The sequence below is a fragment of the Falco punctatus genome, assembly GCF_963210335.1.
Source record: "Falco punctatus genome assembly, chromosome: 12".
Lineage (NCBI taxonomy): Eukaryota > Metazoa > Chordata > Aves > Falconiformes > Falconidae > Falco > Falco punctatus.
Window position 1 is genome coordinate 23562156 of NC_137592.1, and position 23874 is coordinate 23586029.

At 40.3% G+C, this 23874-nt stretch overlaps 1 protein-coding gene across 1 annotated transcript in view; it reads left to right on the forward strand.

The window, feature by feature from the left end:
* The window catches only part of RPS6KC1 (ribosomal protein S6 kinase C1), a 205683-nt gene extending 184239 nt beyond the window's left edge, over nt 1–21444 (forward strand). The window contains exon 16 of the mRNA XM_080408435.1: nt 1–21444. This exon is cut by the window's left edge and continues 91282 nt beyond it. The gene's annotated coding sequence lies outside the window, so the exon portion shown is untranslated.
* Nucleotides 21445–23874: the final 2430 nt, after the last annotated feature.

The following is a 23874-nucleotide window of genomic DNA, read 5'->3' on the forward strand; positions in this document are numbered from 1 at the left end:
CTTGACGGAATTTTACTTGGTTGCACAGCAGAACTGGCCTCTTGATCCCCAGGCCAGTGAGGCCCCAGGACCTTGAATGGTAAGAATCACTTTTTAAATTCAGTCCTTAACACAAGGCTGTAATTTTAAATCAGAAATGACTACTTGTTGGGAAAGGAAATTGCATTTGGTCCCACTTGGACAACAACTCGGCATTGCTGCATGACTGGTGCAAGGGGAGTAACCAGGAGCAGTAACCCTTGCAGTGGTTGCACAGTCTCTGGCACCCAGGGAATTGGTGGGCCTCTGCCCAGTTTCGGTGGACAGGTGTCATTTCCACACAGTGAAAAAAAGCCATTCTCCAAAGCAGGCACTAATTGGCCCCCTTGTTGGCAATCTCAGCAGAGATGCCAGAGTGAATGGGCATGAAATCCCACTCAAATCCTTTGTGGTTTTCTCTTCAGGTCAAGGTTGAGGTGCTTTGGCAGAGAAGTGTGAGGAAAGCTGACAGTGCTGCTGTCAGTCTCCAGGTCTGTCAAGCTGCCACCTTTTTTAAGCACTAAAACACAGGGGTTTGGGCATTTAAGATGTGTTTTTATTATCGTGTTAAACTTTGTGCTTTCGGAAGTGGTGTCCTTTGGGGAGGGTTGTAAATGCCAGTGAACAAGGGAAATTTCTAACCTGCTCCTAAGGCAATACATACAGCAAATTTATTACTTACCTGGAGTCTGCCTTCCTTAATGTTTCAAACGCACCATCATAGTCCACCACCATCTTCTGCACAAAGTAAGGGAGACCTCACCCCTTTATATGCAGTCTGTGTGACCCTGAATAGTTCAGGCCTACAAGTTATGCTTTTTTAATAGATGCCATATAAGACCTGAGAATTTGTCACATAAATAGAAATTTCATCAAATACATTACTTCAGTATCAAATATATCAAATGTAGAAACCTTTTAAGGCACTACGATGATTTTAGGGAATGTGATTCAAGATTCTTGAAAGTTTGTGAATGACAGCATTGATAGGACAAGGACATTTAAGTAAAATGTCAATACAAGGACATTTATATAAAAAAGATTCACTGATTCTTTAATACTCACAAATGGTATGGAAGAGATGAAGTTTTTTAAAACTCCTCCAGAAGATTGTGTTGCAGCATCTGCACAAAGGCTTTGATTCAGTTCTGCATTTACACACAAGCTAACGAGGGAGTCTGTATTGACAGCACACAGAGCGGTCAGTCAGCAAGATCTACGTGCACCAGCTTTTGCAGGGCTTGCTTTCATCCCTGCAAGTTATTTCTTAGAAAAGACAAACAATCCATTAAAAATTGTAAGCATCTTGACTACTTTTCTGAAAGCTTCTATAGAGAGACTTACAGTCACTACTAATGCTGTTTTAGCATGAATTTCTGGCCCAGACCCTGAGGGCTCTTTATTGGTGTGGGATTTTGCCCCCCCCCACCCTTCACTAATGCTTTGCAAAACCACAGAGAGTATTAGCTCAGCTGAGAGCAGGTAATTGTTGCAGAGGGAACTGTTTTCATTGTCATTTTCCTCCTTAATGTTCTTTAAAGCTTTTGTGCTACAACTAGCTCAAATAAGCACTCCACTCTAGAATTTGTGCCAGATAACAGGTTTTCCCAAACTTAGTGCTCTTGTTACAAGAGCTATACACTATCTATATTGAACATTTCCCTACAGATTTTGATTGTGTGTCTTTATACTCTTTATCTATAATAGGTTATGGGGAACAATTGAGATGGCAGCCTACCTAAGGAGACGCTGCATATGCTCAGATTTTGGTCCTTACAGGTCTGCTGTGGCTCCTTCCACAGTAACATTAGTGGTACAAATGAAATAAGACTCAAAGCTGCAGAAAGCTGCTTATAAACTGCATTTGTGCACAGCTGAGTTCAGGACAGCAGCGGAAACAAACCACGTGCACAAACTTGCCTTTATTTCTAACTTTCCTTCTGTTTCTTTTTACCTGGCTCTTCTAGCAGCCAAAATCACTATATGTGATACTGGGAATCTGTTGAAGCCCCGGCAAAGGATTTCTGGATTACAGGTGGGCAAAGAGCTGAATGTGGCCAGAAGAAAAGATCCCAGGGCTTGGGGAAAGAAAGGCTTTAAGGGGGAGCAGTGGCTACTGTATCTGCTCTGAGGGCATCACAATTCACAAGGAAGTTTAAAAGGTTAGAGTTAGGGAAGAGTGACAGAGAATTACCTGAATGGAAACCTGGTTTGGAATGCCGGAGTCGAGGATCTTACTATATTTTGTTCATCAAAGAGAAAGTTAATCAGTGATAAAAATATGTACAGGGGGAAAAAATACAAGCAGTAACGTGAGCAAAAAGTTATAAAAGAGTCCAGGGTTGGAAGGTGAAGCTTGACTAATTCAGACTAGATAGAAGGCATGTTTTTATCAGGGAGGATAATTAACTGTTGGAACAACTTAAGGGCTGAAGTGGTTTCTCTGTAACTGGAAAATATTGCACGTTATGCTGTAAGATGTGCTCCACTTTAATCATGGATTTTGGATTCAAAATGGAAGATAATAGGGATTCAGACAGTATGGAAAAGATGAAAATAAGTGGTAACGCTGGTGCTTGTCTACTGTTAAAAATCTATGGAGTTTATAAGTCTAATTTGCACAACATATATTTTTTCTTTTAGGGTTATTGTCAAAAGCAAAAATTTCCTTTTTTGTTATATCTTTGCATTTTTTTATTTTGTTTTATGACATACACAATATTTCTACTAATCTGAAATAACATAACTTTTTAAAAAGAATTACTAAATAGCCGACCTGTTTCAGTGCCAAACAGTTTTAAGGCACCCAAACTGGAGAGAAGATTCTATTCTGGGAGGTTTAGGTAGCAACCATCTAAACCTTTTTACAGTGAAGTACAAAACCCATCAAGTATAATTCTGTATTTTTATGTGTAATGTAGTATAAATATTGGCATGTTAGAGAAAGTAAGATTAGATTAAGGTAACATAAAAAGGAATCAAAATACAATTTGCAATTAAGCAATTCCTAAATGTAAAGTCTTCCAAATCAATTTTTTATTGTGCTTTTTTTTCCTGATGAAATTTTCACTAAAATCCACATATTTTTCAGTTTGCCTCAAATGGGTATGTTTGTAGGAGCGCCTGTGTAACAGTTTAATTTAGAACAGCTGTAAGTGTGACTTTTTTTTTGCATTTGGAAGGGTGAGATCTGAGTTCTGAGGATTCTAATGTCTTTGTTTCCCTCTTGAAATCGCAGGTACTGTAGATATAATTCCACTTGGATGTCTTATATTCTTGTTTAGGTTTGTTAATTGTTCAAATTAATTCATAGCAGTTTTGAAAACAGAGGAAAAAAGAAGTGAAAAGATGAAGTGCTAGATGAAACAAGACAAAGGCTGGAAACTGTGACTGCAAGGCTATAACCAGGTGAATTTAAATAAAGACCAATTAAGCAGCCCCAGGGGAGGGGTTTAAGGAAATAGTCATCATCCTGCTTAGTTGGAAAACAAGCAGTAGATAGTTCAAGGGCTCCAGGCTCTGATCCATTAAATGAATGCCCCTGTAGTGGTATAACTGCCAATAAATGTCCTCAAAGTAGTATTTCCTCTGAGCTTCATCTTTTAAGTATTTATGCAACTTGCAGGGGTTTGAATACCTTTTGTATGGGAAGTCTCTCTCTGTTCTTCTCTTTGAGCTCAGATGCATGATCGATTTACCATGTGTTACGTGGGCTGTGGTCATTGTCTTCACTTTGGTTTTAGTTGATGTGTTTTTACCTTCTTTACCATAGCAGAGGTACCCATCTGGTCATGTACCACAGAATAACAACACTAAGGCTCATTTATTCCTGTTCTAAGTTGAGTGGCAGAATGGTGCATTGTAAAACTGCCATAATCTGTGCTTTGGATAGAAGCATCTGAGGATGTTGTCTCAGAGGTCAGTGAATGTGATTTAAAAGTAGGTGTGACTGCCAGTTACTTGAGCTGTGAAACAGCATAAATATGTCTTTGTATTAGCTCTGATAAATCAAATAATTCAGGTTAAAAAAAAAAAAAGAAAGCAAAGGTTTTACTGGTGATCAGTAAGCATTTAAGTAAAATTAAATTTCTGTTGATTTAAACAGAAAGGATATCAGAGTTATGTGAATTACATAAGGAAGTATAATAGGAATTACACAGCTGCATTAATTTTATGTACTGCTAAATGTACGAAATATAATTTTATTATACAATGCTGCTGGGTATAGCACCGTGAATAAACTGTCTTCTGCTGCAATGCCTACAAGACTATGCTAGTTGATATATATATTCTGGGTTTATTTTGTTTGTTTGCCTTTTATTGTCACCCCATTCTCTCTTGTCTTTCCCCTCCCCTCATGTTTGCTTTGCCCCTGTTGCATCTGGTTGTAACCTGGATTGTAAATTATCTGATGTAAGAGGCCATCCATTCAGTGTATGTGCAGTGGCTGATACAGTGGAGTACCACAATAATAATTTTTTGCTATGAGGCTGGTGAGGCACTGGAACAGCTGCCCAGAGAAGCTGTGGATGCCCCATTCCTGGAAGCATTCAAGGCCAGGCTGGATGGGGCTTGGAGCAACCTCGTCTAGTGGAAGGTGCCCCTGCCCGTGGCAGGGGGGTTGGAACTAAATGGTCTTTAAGGTCCCTTCCAACACACACCATTCTATGATTTTAGGATTTTATGATTTTATGATAGTATGAATAATTATATCAGTCAAGTTGGAGTACAAGGGACTGCTAAGGGAGCTCTGCCCAGGGAGGAAGGTTTGTAAAATTAGGTTGTTAATATCCAGCAGAATCCATAGCAGTGAGGAAAGAGCAGCAGATATGTGGTAAATATAGCCTGGAGTATACATTTTTTTTTGGCTGAAAGGGTCAAGGTGGGGAAAGGTAACCAAGGAAGTATTTTCATAAGGGTTCTGAATCTTGTAATCCCATTTGGGGAAGGGGATGGCTTTGCTTAAGGTAGAGGATGGATTTGGAAACAGGCATAGTAGCTGCGAGTAAGACGAGCTTGCTTCTAACTCTATAACTACTAAAGTATACTTTATATACTTTACCTCTAATGTCAGTGGATGACTTTATGGATCACATCCTTTGGGAGAAGTGCCACCTCGCTGCTTCTCACTATATGGCTTCAGTTGGATCATCAGAGCTCCTACACACCTAGATTACATGGGGCCATTCCTTTAGATCGTAAAAGTGTCAGAGAGGTAGCCTTGAATGGTGACATATAACTAAACTGCTGCAAAACTGTGAATTAAATTGGGAACCTGGAACTTTTCCTCATTTAAGGAACCGTGAGAGAGAACAGGGCAGGGACTGAGCAAAGTCACTAACCTAAGCGTTGAGAGAGATAATTTCTGAGGCATGGGAAAATCACATGACAAAAATATCCTTGGGAAGCAGCGTTTACAGCACTGGGTGGTGCAAGGAAGTAAAGGTGGAGGAAGTTTCTAGAGAAAGCATCCTTTAAAAGTACTACAGTTTTTGGTGCGATAAACATCATTCAAAGCAAACAGAACAGCTGCAAAATATGATAAAAATCACTTGAAAGTTCATTGATTTTGCAGTAAAACTGTAAGTACTTCACTTTATAATAATTGTTCCTCTCATGCTTTCAAATCTTGTACTTGAGCTACAAGAGTATTCAGGTCAGGGTTGCATTCAGAAAATAGGCACAAAAAGACAATGAAGCTCAACTAGAGAGATACTTTAATCATGAGCTAATTTACAAACCAAAGCAAAACAAAATCATTTTTGTCTAAGATTATTAGAAGATGCTAATTCTCTGCCTAAAATTATCTTTTCCTGTAACCTAAAAAAAAAAAAACAACCCACAAACCCAACCCTTATCTTCCTAATTAAATTTCGTGACTTGGCTTACATGGTTGGTTGGACTTTTTTTTCCTTGTCTGAGGACAATGTGCATGTGTTATTCAAATATGAGCTCCTCTGTAGTATAAACTCGTATAAACATTGTCCTGATGGTACTAAACTAATGATAGTGCTCTTTGTAACAATTTTCTCTTGGCTTGTAGCTATATTTAAAATAAGTGAGCAGCTTTTATGGAAGAGAGGCACGTGTGAAAATGGAGCTAAGTGTATGCAGCCTTGTAAAATTTTAAGAGACTTAAAAAAACAAAACCAAACCAACAACCCCCCTGCCCCAAACCTAGAAATTTAAAGCAATGTTGGGTAGCAAGAACATTTCTGTGATCATATGATAAGGACACTCAGCATCAGAGCTAGGCAAAGGATGAATAGAGAGTATTCATTTGAATTAAAATGTGAATATATCTTTTGTTATCTGTAATCATTTTTATTTTCTGGAAACATTTATCAAAGCATTTTTCTTTTTTTTTAAAACAGTCATGACGATGACTGTATGTGCGCACACAAATACACAGTTACTTGCAAACATTTCATACCAATAAATTGAAGTATTTTGATGTACATTTGTGGCTTTGTATTAACATTTTCTTCAGATATCATTTCATAGCTCTCTTAAAGGCTCTCTAGAGCCTTTATGCACATCTTGTAGCCTATTAGTAATTTGTCTAATAAATGAGTCTTTGGCTCAAGGGGCTATTCATGTACTTAGTTTGGATACGGGCTTAAGAACTTGACTGAATTTGGTCTTGTGGGGTTGGACATCATCCAATCTGGGACAGTAATGACATCATCTACTTTAGGAGACCCTTATGCCCTATGAGCAATGGGGTATGGAAAGTTAGTAAGCTGCTAGCTGAATGCACTGTGTACAGAAAGAAATATTTTGCATGAACTATTAGCCAAATCTGTAACACTTCACCCCCTCCCAATTCATGAACACCTGAGTGTGCTGGCAAGCAGAGGAAAACATGGGTGAAATGACTGCTAGAAATGGTTCATTTCCGAGTGCTTTCAAGTTTTTTAAATCATACAGCCCAATAGCCGCATGAGGGTTTTATGATTTAAAATGCTTGATGGTGTTCAGTTCTAGCCTAAGTATATAGCTACACTAAGCGATAATATACATTTCAAGTCTTTTATATTAGTGAAGTTTGAACATTAATAATATAGCCCTTCATTTCAAAAGACTATGCTTGCACCAAGGCAAATGTCATTAAAGGTACAAGCCCATTATTTTTCTTTTTTTTTTTTGACACCTCCTGGCATCTTTTGTGAGGTAGCTTATCTTGGTTTGTCCTCCTTTTTGTTTACAGACTATGCAGTCTGTGCCTGCTGCAGCACTGGCGCTCTCAGTGCGGTATCTCCTTCTTTCCATCACCCAGGGCAAAGATGGACCTAGACCTTGTACCAGCTGCCTGAGCTGTGGTTCCTGGGAAGTCCTCCAGCTTTGTCTTCTCCGATTTGTTCTGACTGCTGTGCTGCCGGCCAGGCCTGCTGGTGCATCAAACTGATGCCCCACCTTAAAGACTCTCTCTTGCCTGCTCCCCTTTAGTTTGCTCATTAATTAGTGCTCTCTGGATGTTCTTGTTTATGCAAGCCCTCTCTAAGTCACTGATTTTGTCCTCGTTCAACATTTCTGGTCTGTTCTTCTAACCCTATGAGACTGGTCACCCTAGTGTACTCAGTAAAATACATCTCTCATTGCTACTGTTAGCAGTCTGCAATCCTATCATTGCTGATTTGTCAGGTTTCTCAGGAGCTAGGGCAATCATGGATTTCCAGTATTTTTTTTAATGCTCCTATGTGCACATCAAACAAAGCAAAAGTGCAAGTGAGAGTGCCAGGTGCTAGAGTGTTGCTGTTGACCGTTGGAAAACTCAGACACTCTGTTCTGCTTCTTGTCATTTTGACGTCGAGATGCTGCACTGTGCATGAGGTTTCAGAAGTGAAATGTCACGATAGGCTGAAACAAACCTTTGCAAAAATGTATTTAATATAATAATGTTAAATCTATATGAGCCTGTGTTTTTATGCAGAGAAGCCAGGGGACTGGGACTATTATACAAGGTCATGTGTTTATGCGTTCTTTTTTTCAAGGTCTATCTGTAAACATTTGAGGGCAAGTTTAAATGGTGCTGCTGAGCCAATCTTCCCATCTCTTTTATGAAGCAAGGGGTTTGACTGCTCTCAACTAGCATAAAACCACTCTGCACTGGGAACTACTGCCTGCTCTGCAACGAAATCAGAGCAGCAGATATTTTCCACTTTTGACTCTGGAAGCTCTCTGATTTCTCCTCCCTCTTATCTACATGTTTAAATTCTTCTCAACATGAACATTTGTACATTAAGGGATTTTTTACCTTTTAATTTGTTCTTAAAATGTGTAATACTGAGTAATGCCGGTGGAAGAGCATCTCTTAATGCATTCGTGTTTCTGCTGTCAGCCACTGCACCATACAGATGGCATAGCTAACTATACCATGTTGGAGTTCTTCCACTAGACATATGGCCTGTATTTACTTTGTTTCTGAGCTTTGTCTTGGCACTAAAGAAATTAATTGTACCAAACCCTTGTATTATGCTTGCATTGCCCTTGTGGACTTCCTGCAAGGGGAAGATGGGATTTGTAGGCAATGGCAAGGCCTGGGCTGATTTTGTTATGAAGTCCCTCAAAGGGCAGATGAAGGGTAGAGGAATTTCTGGAGCCTTATTCCCACAGCGGTGGTGTTCTTGAGTGCATCTAAAAGCACAGGACCATCCCAGAACTTTCTCCAGCTATTCTAGTGACACTGAAAGAACCAGCTCCATGTCAACAGCCTGGGCAGTGAGTAGTAAATCTGGCCTCAAAGCTACTGATGAAACACAAGTGGCCACTAAGTTCTCACACTGTAATGGCATGGCAGGACACCAAACTGATTGATGAAGAGTCTAAAACAGCTACACTGTGTCATTTCCATGTAAATCTCATACTATTCTTCCATTAGGCCTTCAGCTACTGTTTCATAAAGTATATGTGCTAGTCACCTTAGATTGGTCTGTCCAGAACCTGTATTAGTTACCTCTTACTTCAGGGCTGAGATATGGTTACAGTTGGCTCAGTAATTGTGTTAAAAGCCATTTCATGACACCATCAGCAGAATTACTCCTCTCCAATTTGAGTAAATGTTGACTCTCCTTTCTCTTAATTTAAAGGGATAATGCAGCTGCTTATTCTGTCTTCTGGAACATAACCAATCTTCCAAAGTTTGGGAAAACTTGGTGAATCCAACACATGAAACCAAAAGCCCTGATGAGAGATTATTGAGATTTGGTGATTAATAGTTTTGTAACTTTTTGACTTAACTGTCACTGGATTGTTCTCTACTGGGTTTATTTTTGGATCACTTTTAATTCACAACTGGCTAGGGTTTGGTTCATTAAATTGCAAAAGTTTTCAAGCCAATGCTTACATTGTCCATCAATATCTTGGCAGATTTATCCATGATTCTCCTTAATTGAGGGAAGCGGTGAGAATGGGCATCCAATTAGGGCATTCATTGTCTCAAACATCCATTCCTGTTTACGCTTCTTGGAAGCTTTCTCAATGTGCTGTGTTGTACTGGCCTGAGAATCACACTGGTCCTGACCTACTTGGCCTGTTAATCTCGCTCATCCTCTGTCTGTCCCTTTGTCAGACTTTTATAGTCTGGGATTCTGGGACAAAATATGTAGATGTCTTTGTCCTTTGGATATTCCTTGAAATGCCAAGTTTCTGGGAACTCTAAAACTAGTGAGCTTAATAGGTGGGTGAAAAAACAAGCCTCTTATAGTTATTTCTCATGAAATAAAATTCTGCTTCATGAGGTGTTTCTGGAGCACCCTGATGGCTTGCCCCAAAGCACATTGCAATGCACTATAGTGATTACCTAACTGCTTATGGTGGAGGGGCCAATTTGCCTTTTTTCCCCTAAATATTGAATCGCATCTCAGGTAGGATGGCTTTGCACTGAACTGCACATGGCAGTGCTGCTGTACACTGCAGGGGTCCCTGAGGACCCTTAGGAACAGTCAATCATTGATCACTCACAGCAGCCGAAGAGGCTGGTGGCCAGAACAGCATCTCACACCACAAGTTCATCAGGATGTAGGAATGGACATAGACCTGCCCTCCACACGGCTGCTCATCCCAAGGAAGGAGTGTCATTATCTGGGCCTTTCCCTTCCCCAGGAGTGACTTTCTCTATACTGGAATTAATGCAATGGCACCAGCATGCCCTCTTTAATCAAGTACCTTGCTGTCATGGCATCCTGGCTCCTGCAAGGACGGGGCTGGGGAGCTCCTTCTACCTCGGTCATGTTTGCCATTGCTAAAATAAGCATTATCCCCTTTACCACAGGCATCTAGTACTTTTATTTATCAAGATTCACAGGTTAACAAGATTCAAGACTATTTATTCCTTTTGTAATAATAATAATGTCCCCCCGTGCTGATTTCTGGGCACCTAATGAAACACAGCAGCCTGGCATCACAGACGTGAAAAGTGCTGTTTGTTTGCACGAGCTTGAGGCCCCTCACTGGAGACAGCCTGAATGACCATGGCAGAAGCACTGCCTGGGCAGAGCCCTATGGCAGATCAACACATTGAAAAAGTAGGTTTGACACTGCCTTTGCTTTGCATTCTGTGATTTGGGATATTTTGCTGGTGTAAAACAGCCAACATAAACTAAATCCTAGCCCTGTAGAAGTGAAACCAGATTTGGCCTAATGATGAAAATCCATCTATCTACCTATAATGTTGTGTTTGAAAATGTGTCTCCAGCATTCCTGTGTGGGTAGCTATGTAAGTCTGTTTTAAAACAGACATTCATTTGAAATGCCCTTCTTAAGTATAGTGAGAGTCTTAAGTATAGTTGAGGGATCTTGGTTTAGAGGAGGAGAGTTGATTAGAAATAATAATGAATTCTGTAGAATATGTGGCCGTGCCACATTCAATCTGGTAAACCTCTTATGTCTCACAACCCGATCATGAATTTTCTGTGTCAGTGGGTGTGTAATCACTCTTAATACAATGATTTACAGTTTTTGTGCAGACAACAGATAGGTACACTCAAATTAGGAAGGACTATCCAGAAAATGTTATATTTATAATTAAATAACATTCCAACATTGTACATACAGTGAGACTAAAATCTCTTAGAAGTCAGGAAAATGTAGCAGTAATTTTCATCTGAAAATCTGTATCATTAAGGAATTGTCCAAGATTAGACCCCTACAAGCATTAGCTTGTGAACACGGGGAGGGGGGTAAAAGAGCAACAGCTTTAAGCATTAATGTGGTTAATCCTACAGTGTAGCACTTGGTTAGAGTCAGGATTTGGAATTATAGCTCAAATGGTGATATTTCAAGGGGAAGGTCAGTTTGAATCAGTGATAATACTTTACATTTTTACAGTGCCCTCCGAGTAAGAACCTCAGAGGGGTTTATAGACATTAGTGAATTAAGGTTCTCAGATCTCTGCCAAGACTGCAGTTTTATCCGTGTTGTACAGAGCAGGAAAACAGAGTCACAAAGAATTTAAGTGGCCCTGCTGTAATAGCAAAGTGTGGTGTTGTGCGGCGTCTCCCAGACCAGTACAGATTTGTATGGAAGCATGGGCACGACTGTGGGGAGTGGGACATGCCACTGGCGGCAGCAGGGATGTGATGAAGGGGAATCTCGGGAGGATGAGTTTGGTGATGGCATTTTGTGGCTAAGAGTTAACAGTTTCTTTGATCTTGATCTCTTGTGATGTGTTTTGCTGCAGCTCCTCAACATATGGGCTTCTTATGGCACCTCCCATTCGTGGTGGCTGAGCTGTTCCATGCTGCTTTTTGTCCTGGGAGACCCTGCTAAACCTTTACTCGGCAATGCTTTCTAAAAGAGATCTTAAACTATTGAAATTTGGTGTGAGACAAGTTTTCCCATCTTTTTGGAGGTGAAAAAACAGACAACACTCCACTGTGCTGGACAAGAGTGCTGTTCTTACACAGTGGGAGGCAGGGAGAGGAATCTAGGATACCGACAAGCATCCTGCCTTAGAGTTCCGTACTTCGTTTTAGATATTGCTGCCAGTATGTGGCTTACAGCACAACTTATTTTTCAGAGCGAGACTCAATTGAAATAAATTGCTAATTAAATTTATGTCTAAATTAATAAATCACAACTATTCAGATCATGTTCATATGAACAATTTCTATTATCGTGAACGTGATACTTCGATTCAGCATTTAATGAACCTTATTGTTCAATATGGCCAGCGGGACTAAGGAAGTGATCATCCCTCTGTACTTAGCATTGGTGAGGCCTCACCTTGAATACTGTCTTCAGTTTTGGGCCCCTCAGTACACAAAAGACATTGAGGTGCTGAAACGTGTCCAAAGAAGGGCAATGAAGCTGATGAAGAGTCTAGTGAGCAAGTCCTATGAGGAGTGGCTGAGGGAACTGGGGTTGTTTAGCTTGCAGAAACGATGGCTCGGGGGAGCGTAATCACTCTCTACAACTACCTGAAAGGAGGTTGTAGTGGGGTAGGTGTTGGTCTCTTCTTCCAAGTAACAAGCAATAGGACAAGAGGAAAAGGCCTCAAATTGCATCAGAGGAGGTTCAGATTGGATATTAGGAAAAAATTCTTCACCCAAAGGGTTGTCAAGCAGTGGAACAAGCTTCCAAGGGAGGTGGTTGAGTCACCATCCCTGGAGGTATTTAAAAGATGTGTAGATGTGGTGCTTAGGGACACGGTTTAGTGGTGGACTTGACCATGGTAGATTAACGGTTGGACTTGATGATCTTAAAGGTCTTTTCCAACCTAAATGATTCTATGAAATTCTTGTGACAATTGGGACTAATAGAATATGTTAACCTTTATTCGCCTCAGCTTGACACCACATTAGACCATGAATTAATATATAAGTGTATAGAAGAGTTTCATAGTTAAGTAGCCATTGTGACTCCTTTGGCCTGTTGGATGACTTATCCTGTGTCCTTTCTTTAGAAAGCAGCATTCAAAGCAAACCAATAAAGCTCTTGAGAAATGTGAACAGGGTGTCCTGTTCTTTGTTGTTCCTCTGCCTGTGCAAGTAGCATCCTGGACAGTTTGTGTGCATGCTGGTGAGATTCAATTACATGTGTTACCTCCCATAAACACTTCAGCTCAGCCTCCTACCTCCCCTCCCACTGCCACAGCCTTGAAAGAAGGAAGAACTGAGAGCGTCCAGTTGCTGTGGTTCTTAAATGTATGCAAGTCTGAATAATTATTGTGTGCTAAAAAGATATTGTCCAGAAATGCATGTATGTAAAAGTGCTGTCACAAGTAAATTCCTATGTTAACTACCTTTGTCTATTTTGCCACTTACATTGCAGAGGAGAAAGCCTGAAAACAGTTTCTCTTTGGCAGAGCACAAGAGAAAAAACAGGAATAGATAAGAAGGAACCCAGGGGATTCAAGTTTTTGCTTTGCAAATAGGTTTACAGAGAAGGGAAAGGCTGGTATGCTGGAAACGAGATCCCTGTGATACACAGCTCTGTGGTATCCCGTGGGCCTAATGACTAGAGTTTAAGCCTATGCAGCCCTATGGAAACATTTTAAACCCCACATGCTGTGTACTAAGGGACTTTGATTAAGGACTTTACCGTGTCTTGTTGCACTCTTAGGAATGTAATCCCTGGTACTGAAAAACTAGAAGACATTTGGTAACTATGAAGATATTTTGGAGTGAAAATCTTTATGTTCTGGAAAAAAACCAAAATGGCAACAACAACTGCTGAAGAAAATTAAACAAAAGCACTGAGCTTTTCAACCTAGAAAATGAAAGCTAGGAGTTCACTTAACTTGATCCACTTGATCAACTTAAATTATGCCTCTGTAGTATGCCCCAGTTTCCATCTTGCAAGTTGGGCTCCTATGCGCGACTTTATCTGCTGGCACCTGCCTTTCTCCACATTTAAAGAGGTTTCCATAAGAGTTTCCAACAAACGCTATTGCTCCCCTTATTTTAATAACAAGGTGGGACAAGATAATCATCATAGGCCCATTTTTATAGCTGAATAATCAAAGTATTAAAAGATTGATCAAGTTTAATGGAACTTTAACTGAGATGTAAACAGCTCAGGACCTGGGGAAATGTTGTCCATTGTCCTCCTTTGCAGAGTCTACAAATTAGGAAGAAAACAACATATATGCTTATTTATTTCTAGATTCTTCTTACTAGCCCAGATATATATGAGCAGCAATATTTTGTAACAGTTGCTTGTATTCTATAACAGCAAGTAATATGGCCCCAGGAAAATAGTTCGCTAAGTAGAAGGAAGAAAGGCCAAACTTGTTAAGGAAATAATGTTACTTTCAAGGTTCTCAGGGGATATTAGAAACAATGGAGAGTAAAACAAATATTAGAATTGCATATAAAAGGTACTTGACATTTTCTATCTCTAATGGCCCAAACAGCATTACTGCAAAATACTGTGATGTTATTGTATTGGCAAGAATACAAAAGGGAGCAGGCCTAGGAGATGCCAGCTATTCATTTTATTAAGAATTCAAAGAAGAGAAAAATGAATAGGTAAATTAAATCGTAATAAGAGCTGAAGAAATAGCAATGCATTTAGTTATTAAAGCCCATTTAATAGCGGAACTTTCGTAATTAGTGACTCACCCTGCAGCCAGCAAGAATGTAGTGCCACTGCATATAGTTTGTGTAAAAAGTCTTCATGGACACGCCATGCTCTTTACTCAGACTTGTCCACATAGAAGACAAAAGCTTACTACTTTTATCTGTTAACACAGTTTCTTCTTTTCCTCTTTTTCTGCAGGTTCTCTGCTTTTGTGCCACAGCTGCTGATTCTGATCAGTAATGCTTCATGCACAAGATTCTACAAGGTCAGCAGCCATGGAGGAAACACCATTTAAAATGATTCTGGTAATGGGAGGGAGCAGAAAGCAATATGGTGGTGTCCTTCCTTAGAGTTTAAACTCTAGTTTAAACAAAGATTATGAAAATAAGGGCTCAGATATGTGTACTGATGCAACCAGCTGTGATTTTTTAAGGAATACTGTCCCACCCCCTGGCAAAACAGGGTTTCACCCTATCCTGCTCTATTCACAAGCTAACATCTGAATAACAAGTCTGTCTTTACATGCAATTTCAGTCCTTGGAGTAAGGTGGGCAGGCAGTGGTGGTAAGACTACGCACTGTAAGGTGTTTTTTCTCTTGGTTTTTTTTTTTTTTGGGGTGGTGGTGGTGGTCTTTTTTTTTTTTTTTTTAACCTTTAGTTATCAGTACCTTTCCTTTGGAGTCAAGGGCTGGTAACTGAAGTAAGACAGGTGTCAGCTGATGCAAATGCCATGTTTTTGGTGTCAAGAGCAAGGGTTAACCCCAGAGCAATCAAGGTAGGAGTGAGGCAGAAGTGGGTAGGACATAGAAAGCAAGCTGCCCTTGTCCCCATACACCTTCCACTGGCCAGAAGTGTCAGGCTGGGCGTGTGGCAGGGGTGACTGCACACCGTGAGAAGCAGTGAAATAACTTCCCAAAGTCAGGGAGAGCAGGGTAGAAAACTGACTTGCTGAGTCGCAATCTGCTTTTGGCAGAAAAGAGATACACAGCACACCTTGCTCAGAGCAGATTGCACAGTTACCTTTTAGCCCTTTGCTAGTTGTTGACAGAGTTTGTTCTGTTCACACTCCAGTACAGGGACATTAGCTCACAACTTCTTTAATGTTAAATCCAGAAGTTTAAAAATAGAAAGCACATGCAAGGATTCCATATATATATATTATTAATTAATTCTATCAACTATATTATATAATACAAAATTAAAGGATTTCATAATACAGGTGTCTATCTGCCCAGTCCTGGAGACCTGCATTTCCATCATTTCCACAGGAGGTGGCCTGACTTTCAGGACAAATATTAGTCATTAATGCTGAGTTTCCACTGTAGTTTTTGGCATGATTCTGGTGGAGTGGGGGACTAATACATTTTTAGACCTATAGCAAAACTGTTCACTTAACATATATGTCCCACAGTTTCTTTGAAGTTTGTTTCTCTTCCTACTTGAACTGTTTAGTTCGATTGTTTAGTTTGTTGTTGATTGCTGAACTTTATTAATTAATAGATAAGCTTCTCTGTTGGCTTACCTGCAAACAGGTTGGTAATTTATTTTGGATTAGTTATTATTTTTGCATTACACTTTGGGCCAAATATTGTTTGATAATAAACTGTTTACGCTTTTGGAATGAAGATGACATACCCCAGCTGCAGGGTTGCTTGGCATTATTTCTTTTTTCTGACTAGTGTGAGTCAAGGAGAAGTGATGGTAATGATGCACTTGATTTTGTCAACTTCTGGCCAATGGTCCTTTTTCAGGCTGTGACAGAGGGACAGTTACATAGGAAATTACAGTGTAAACCCCATTCTATTTTTCAACAGTGAATGCTTTTCTCATCTTTCTTACTTGTTTTGGTATCAGCTGAAGGGAGAAACGGGTTGTTATTTTCTGTGGTTAAAATCAACACCTCTCTGCTATTAAACAGCTATAGTGTCACTTCAGAATTGAAGAAAACTGATGACATTTTTTAAACTGAGATCTTACATTCTGAGGAAGAAATGGGACCTCCATTTTATGAAACTCTTTGTTTTTCCATTCTCTTTCTCCTTACGCTTCAACATATGTTCAATATGTATTAATTTACAGCTGTGAGATGGAAGAGGAAAGAGTAGACATAAATGCTTTTGGTAGTTGGGACAAGGGTCTTCAGGGGTGGGAGGAAGGGAAGACCTTCTTGGCCTAAAGACAGCTTTTGCAAACCTAGAGCCTGAAATATCACCCATAGTTGATGTGGGTGTTACAGGTCTGATTTTGTTACGGAGGTTGCCTAACCTTTGGGATTATCTTCATTTCTTAATGGAAAAAGAAGAAAAATTGTATGTCTGTGTGACAAGCTAATAGAGCTATGGTATTATTTTGTTTGGGCTTGTGGCTGAATTAAAAAAGCTCAAATTCTTGTTGTGATTTGATTTCTGCATTATTCTGTGGCCTTGAAGCAGGCCTTATCCACTCCACCTCAGTATCCCACCAGTAGAGCTGATGTTAATTTAATAAATGAACAAATGTTTCAAAAATGTTTTGAAAAAGTCTAACTCTACTTAAGCATTAGATACTAATTTCACACTGAGTCCCTCAGCCCTTAGTTTGGAAAATATTAGGAGCTGGGGTAGAATACAAATATTTGTTCCACCCTGAAGGTCCATGACATATTTGCAGGGCTGTAGACATGACAAGTGGCCACCTCTGCTGGGGCAGCTACCTCCTGTGCTCTCAGGAAAGAACTGCAACATAGTCTTACCAAATCAAGGGCATGCTCTACTTGAACAGGTCTCCCCACATGCATTGGATCTCTAACCTGTGGCTTAGCCAAGATCCCATCAGGCAGGCAGTTTCCTGCCACTCTGGGCCAAGGCTGAAAAAAGAGAATTATCTGGCCTCTATGTTGTCAAATGGGTGCTGGTGTGCTGTACCCCAAATCTCAACACCTCCAGACCTCACATGTGTATGGAGCTGCACCTAAGCATGGCCATGAGCTGAGCTATATATCCAGCTGCTTCCTCTAGCTTGTGATAATGAATTTTCATCATTGTGGAATTTAGAAAGGAATTGCTCTGATTCTAAAGCTCATTGGTTGCTAATAATAATAACAATAAAAAGAGCCATTTCTTAAGGACTAAAAACTAATCAGGGAATGTGTAGTTTCTGTGTCTCCTGCAGGTTCTTGTCTTGTGGGGCTGCCAGACCGCTCAAGTCACGTGACTGGCTGTCTGATTTCCGACTCAAGCTTTTCATTTCCTAAATGATAACGGATAAAAGATAAAATCTGGCACACACAGGTAATCTTTGCCATCTTAATATTTGTTAAGCTTTTTGATTTACTGAGAAGTTAAAGTCACTGCAGGTCACAAAACCTGCACATTAGATCTGCTTCATAAAACACAGTGAGTGAATGCTTTAGTCATTCATTTCACCATCTTTAAACCAATGTAGCTGAAGAATTGCACCTCCAATTTATAAATCTTTCAATTTATTTCTGATTCCAGTTTATAGGATGGAACTATATCCAGCTTTTCCCAGCCATTTGTGCATAGCTAGAGAAGAAACCTAACATATTTCTTGCATAATGGAGACTTGATCCAGCTTACATTTGTTAAATCATCCAAAAGGAAATATTCTCGCTAGGAAACTTTTGCACACAGTTAGCAGATCCATTCTGACCTGTGTTTTAAAATTTCTGCTGTTCTTCTGCATATAAACTCTTTCTCCCTCCCTACCCCAGTGCACACACTAACCCCTCCCTTCTGTGAAAGAGAAATATGATTATCACAGTCTCTCCATCTCTGTTTTGTACATCTGCTCCCCTCCCTTTTTCTGAAGGAGACCTATGATCCACAGAGAAATTAGAGATGATCTGAAGCATTTTGGATATCTACTGCTATGGGATGTGTGGAGGCCCATGGGTAGCTCAGGTTTCACATCTGACAGCTTCTCAGAGGATGTGATCAAGGGCAGAAAAAAGCACATAATAATGATGATGATGCCATGTAAACTGGTGTGAAGGAAATGGGATCCCTCCTCCAGAAACATGTGTGCCCCCTGGCCAAGACAAGATCATTTGGACATTGTAGTAAGGCTATCACAAAGGAAAGTGTATTTAAAATTATGTATTATTTAAAAAAGGGAGCTTTTATCTTTAAAATACAGCATCTGAGTTACGATCTGCTTTAGATTTGGGCATGGTCTTTGACCTTGGAACACTGACAGAGTAAAGAATAGTGAAATGAGTCAAAGAGTCTGTCAGACAAGGTGAGAGATACTGAGCTTGCCTCTGATCTCACACCAACATGCGGTGGTGTAACTCCATTGCCCTCTGTAGATTTATGCAAACATATGGAGAAAAAAACCTGCCCCAGAATGATTCAGTACCAAAATAGACCCTTCTTTTCTATGGCAATGTAAAAGCCTTACAGGAGGAATGCACAAGGTTCCAAAGGGCAAAATTTTGGCTTGCATTAATACTGCTTCCAGCCACCCCAATGCAGAAACTTCTTTCCAATTAACTGACCTTGATGGCTAAAATCCTCCTTTTTATCTTCCTCCAACCTTTCCCATTTCCCTATTCCATCTCTTCTTCTCCTTGATCCTCCTGATAAAGTCAGGCTGTCCTTCCAACTGTGATCAGCAGAGCCTTTAGCCAGTGCATAGCTCACTCTCCAAGGACTCCTGATGCCAGGGGCGCCTTCCATTTTCTCTGCAAATACTTTTTAACAAATTCAAAAGGCCTTATTGGGAAAGGAATGAAATACATTTGTGTGTAGTGATATATCTGCTAAACGCTGTACGCTTTTCCCCTTGCAGTTCTCAAGGGACTTTTAGGCACGTTCTGTGGGCAGAGCACATGGAATTGCTCAGATGTATTGTTTGCGTAGTGCAATGTTTTTCTGAGTATCACAACCCAAGAGAGAGCTATGAGCACACATAGTTTTTGGAAGCTTCCTGGGCTGAACGGACTAGATTCAGACTGCCCTGTTCAGAGCCTGACTTTGCCCTTGCAGTACAAGGCAGGTAAGTGTCTCACCCTCACAGAGAGGTTCAGAGCACTTCAGCCAAGTTGTCTAGGCTCCCTCCCACCGTCAGTGCAGCCAGGAGAAAACAATTCATCATGTGGCATCAGTCAGACACTTCTGGTAATTGGTTTTGGGACAAGGCATTCAGCCCAAAGTTCTTCACGTATCTGACTCATCTGGTCAGCCAACTTTCTTTGGATACTGTAAAACAGCAGCAAGTGGTAGGCTTCAAGTGCAAACTAGATAAATGCTGCTTGAGCTGTGAGAGTTTCAACGGTTCACAACTCAGTCCTTCTTTTGTGGGAAGGAAGATATTAGTGGAAAAGGGACAGTCAGTTGTAGGGATATGAGTGGGCACCTGAGGGTCTCTGGCTTTCAGAGTAGGACCTTGTGTCAGCAAAGGATTTTCATCTGTTTGAATAGGAAGGAGGGAGACAGAAAAAAACTTTGAGAAATCTCTTGATGGAGTAAAGAAGTATGTGTATGTTTGCACTAGGACATATGTAAGACAGCTATTAGACGTGCCAATACGAGGTGCTTTAGCATGCTGGATTGTCTGCTGTGCCATAAAACCACTTTCTGTTTTCTTTTTTCCCTCCAACATTCAACAAAAAACCATTTTGTTTGAACCTCCCAATTTACCTCCGAGCGGTCTAGCTAAGAAATAAACCCCTGAGAGATGTGACTGCACATGCATGCAAGGACAAGAAAGCAGGAAATGTACCAGCTGCTGGGAAAAAAGAGGAGAGTGCTTGCAGTCCAGGAAGGGCTCCTAGTATTTATTTTCCACATGTTTATTAGTTCACTGCTCTCTGACATCTTTCCCCTAGCCACTGCTTCCACTAGATTTTCTACTGGCTTAACAGCAATTACCCTTCCCCTGGCTTTGAAGCTATCGTTCCTCATACGCTCCTGTCTTTGGGTTCACAAAAATGTTGACTGTTTTTTTTATTAGTCTTAGGTCTCCTGAGTTTTCCTGTAAGTTTATATATTCTTCACATTTCAGATAACGCAAGCCATATCTGAATGACCCTGGCCTCACTTTCTAATAAAATACCTGTTTCTCCAAGGGGCTGGGAAGAGAGTCGTGTTTGGGGTGGAACCGTGTTAAATGCATTCATTTTTTGCATTTCCTCCACCTTAGATCAGGCAGTATTGTCTCATGATGAGTTTTGTCCTGTTTCTTTCTGAAGCCACAAGTTGTACTCTACCCTGTCTTGAAAGGCTGAAATTCACCCTTGACATTTGATTACTGAAATTTGGCCTCATTTTTGCTGAAAGGTTTGTAAATATGACCTAACTTTTCATTGTGTAACATCTCCAACCCAGAACTGCCTGGTTCGGGATCTCTTGCAAACCCTTCACCCAGGTTTCAGTAGCGTGGGTGTTGTGCTGGGCATGGGACCACTGTTCATCCTTTTGCTTTCTTCTCTTGGGCTCTGCCTAGATAGTCAGTAGGTGGCTCAGTAATGGACCACTGTGGAGTGGGTGCTGTGGCTTCCTCTGTGCCCAGGTTTCCTCCCACGGTGGGGACGGGGATGATGAGAAACTGCTCTGCACCTGAGCTGCATGCCCAGGTTGGAGAGGGGAATCATCACTGGTCCTGTCAGGCTGGGTCATATCTTGGGGCTGAAGGCTGGGCATGGAGGCTGTCCCTCCTTGTGGCTTGGCCTTGCCAATGACATGGTGGGGGCTGAATGTGAGCAGCCAGAATGCTCACATATCCCTCTTGTGAAGCATCTATGTAGCATCCCTGAGGGTCTTCCTGAGTGAACCAAACAGGTATCACCAAAATACTTCTGTCTCGATCTACATGACTTTTTGTTAGTATTTCTCTGCTTACTGCAAATAATTCTTGGTCTTCATAAACCAAGATGCATACTGATTCTTTTTCAGATACTTAGTTCTATGATAAAAGAGTACAAATACATGACCTGAAGAATTAGGTAGAGACAGTGGTACTCTGGCTTTCTTAGAGGATTTAGGACAGCGCACTAGAGGCAGACAGGAAAATTTAACTTAGATTTTCTTACCTTGAAGAATAAATCTTCAAGAAGGAAAATATTTTGGGAAGTCCTGTGACTGAGTTTTTGATAAGTGAATTTGTCCATTCTGTTTCACACACCACAACTTTCCATGCTGAACCAGTTTTTCTGTGCTCCTGGTGACTTTCACTGTTAAGTGATTTCTATAAGCTACCATCTAAATGTTTCTTTCTGCTAAAACATTCTCAGAGAGTCTAGTGATCAGTAAAATTACCCATCTAGCTTCCTCACATAAATGAATATGTTTCTGCCCCACAAAAATTAAAGCAAAAAAACCAAAAAGCAAAAAAAGCCAAAAAGCTGTCTGTTCACACAAGACCTTTCCAGGTTTCCAGGTAGCTTTCAAGTCCTTTGTTTTCTGCTTGGTTGTGAGTTGTCAATGTTACTGTTCATTTGCATTTCACATCTCTGAGTAAGACAATGTCCTCAGGGTTCTGACTTATTATTAGATGCTAGAGCTAAAAACTGAGCCATACCTTCACGTTCTATTGTATTTGATGGGGGATTCTCAGCAGTGTTGTGTCTCTTCCTGTTTGGAGGATATCTCCTTTCCTGACAAAGTTTGATACCTGCTGATGATCAAGGTGTATCAGAGTTAACCCTGTTCCTGCCAAGCAAAATGCTGTTGTACTGTTTCAATTAATTTGTATGGGAAGGGTGAAAGTGTTTAAAGTGTGGGGAATGGATGCCTGTCCTGCGGAGAGCTGTAGCTGACAGATTATAAGAATCTGGTCAGGACATCCTCTCACTGTCAGTATTTACTCATGAAAGATTTTATGAGGCACTGATCTATAGCAGTATGGAGGGCAAACACTGCTATACTGATGCAAAGACGCTCCCTGCAGTGGTGCTGGTGCTCAGATTAGCAGTTTTGTTAAAATACACTTCTCGCTGCTTCATACCTGAGGGTAGACAAAGGCTATTGCACCGTGGGATATAATAAAAGAATCCATTCTAAATGTCTGCTGAAGGATTGTTAAAATCAATATAATTTTATTGCAGGCTTAAGTGCCTGAAACAACTCTTAGAATATCAGTTTACTGAGACTAAGGAAGCCTGTGAAGAATCAAAGAAATCACAGCTGGAGGAAGGCAACGGAAGATTTTTGCAAACTTTGTTGGCTCTGTCTATATTGAGATGCTATGGTTGGTGGGCTTTCAAATCTCAGGCAATAAAGGGCTGATTTGCAGCAATTTCAAGTTAGTAATAGTCTTCCTCTTCATTTCTCTAATAGACATTTCTTCACTTACTCTGCTGTATATCCCTCAGAATAATTCTTAGCTTTCATAAACCAGGATTCATAATGGATTGTTTCAGATATTTAGTTCTACCATCAAAAAGAACAACATCACCCAATGGAAAATTAGATAGGCAGAAACAATATTGCTCCATCTTTCTGCCTAATTAAGGTGAATATTTAGTTCCACCCAACTTTTATATGCATGATATCATTTAATTGTTTAGTTACTAGAGAAGATTGTATCCTAGTTTTCTGCTTATAGAATCACTGTGATTTCCTCAGTTTTGTTCCTATAATTATTTAATAATAGATGGTTAATTCTCAGTTCCAGTAACTTGCCAGCTTGCTCACGTTACCTCTAGAACAGCTTCTACTGTGAAAAGGAGCTGAAGCAGTGACTGAGTTTGCTGATTCCCTCCTGAATATCTTAAGGAATCAAGTCAGTGCTTATAGCATAAGCCATTTCTCCTGATAGTGTTTTAGAGTAGGATACGTTTACAGAAAAAGCTTTTGGTTTCCAAACACACAGAAATTATCTATGGAAGTGTAAAATGGAAATCAAATTGCAAGACTAGCATGGACTTTGCCCTGCGGCTGTCCTGGTCTGACATTAAGCTCATTGTTTCTGTCCTCTCTGCAGCAGGCATGTGTCTCATTAGAGCAGGGATAGTATTTCACATGCTGTAGTAAATACATTATTTAGTGGGAAAAGGGGTGAATAAGAGTCCTCTTAAGGTGTCAGTAGGATACTTAAAGTGTCCTGTTTGGTGTTTGATATTTTGGTTGTCTTTCCATACTGCCAGGTATCCCTCAAGACACTTCTTTTGGTCTCTCCAGCTCCCAGATATACTAACATCTAAATCCTTTGGATCTATATTTTGCTGTTTTATAGATTAGCTATTTTCCTCCATCCTCTCTGGATCCTTACCTTGTATTTTACTTCTCTTTTCAGTTATCATCTTACACTCCCTACTGCCTAAAGCATCCTTCTGGATTTCACCCAGATCCTGCCTTATTTTTATTTCTTAAGGACCTCCCAGAAATACAG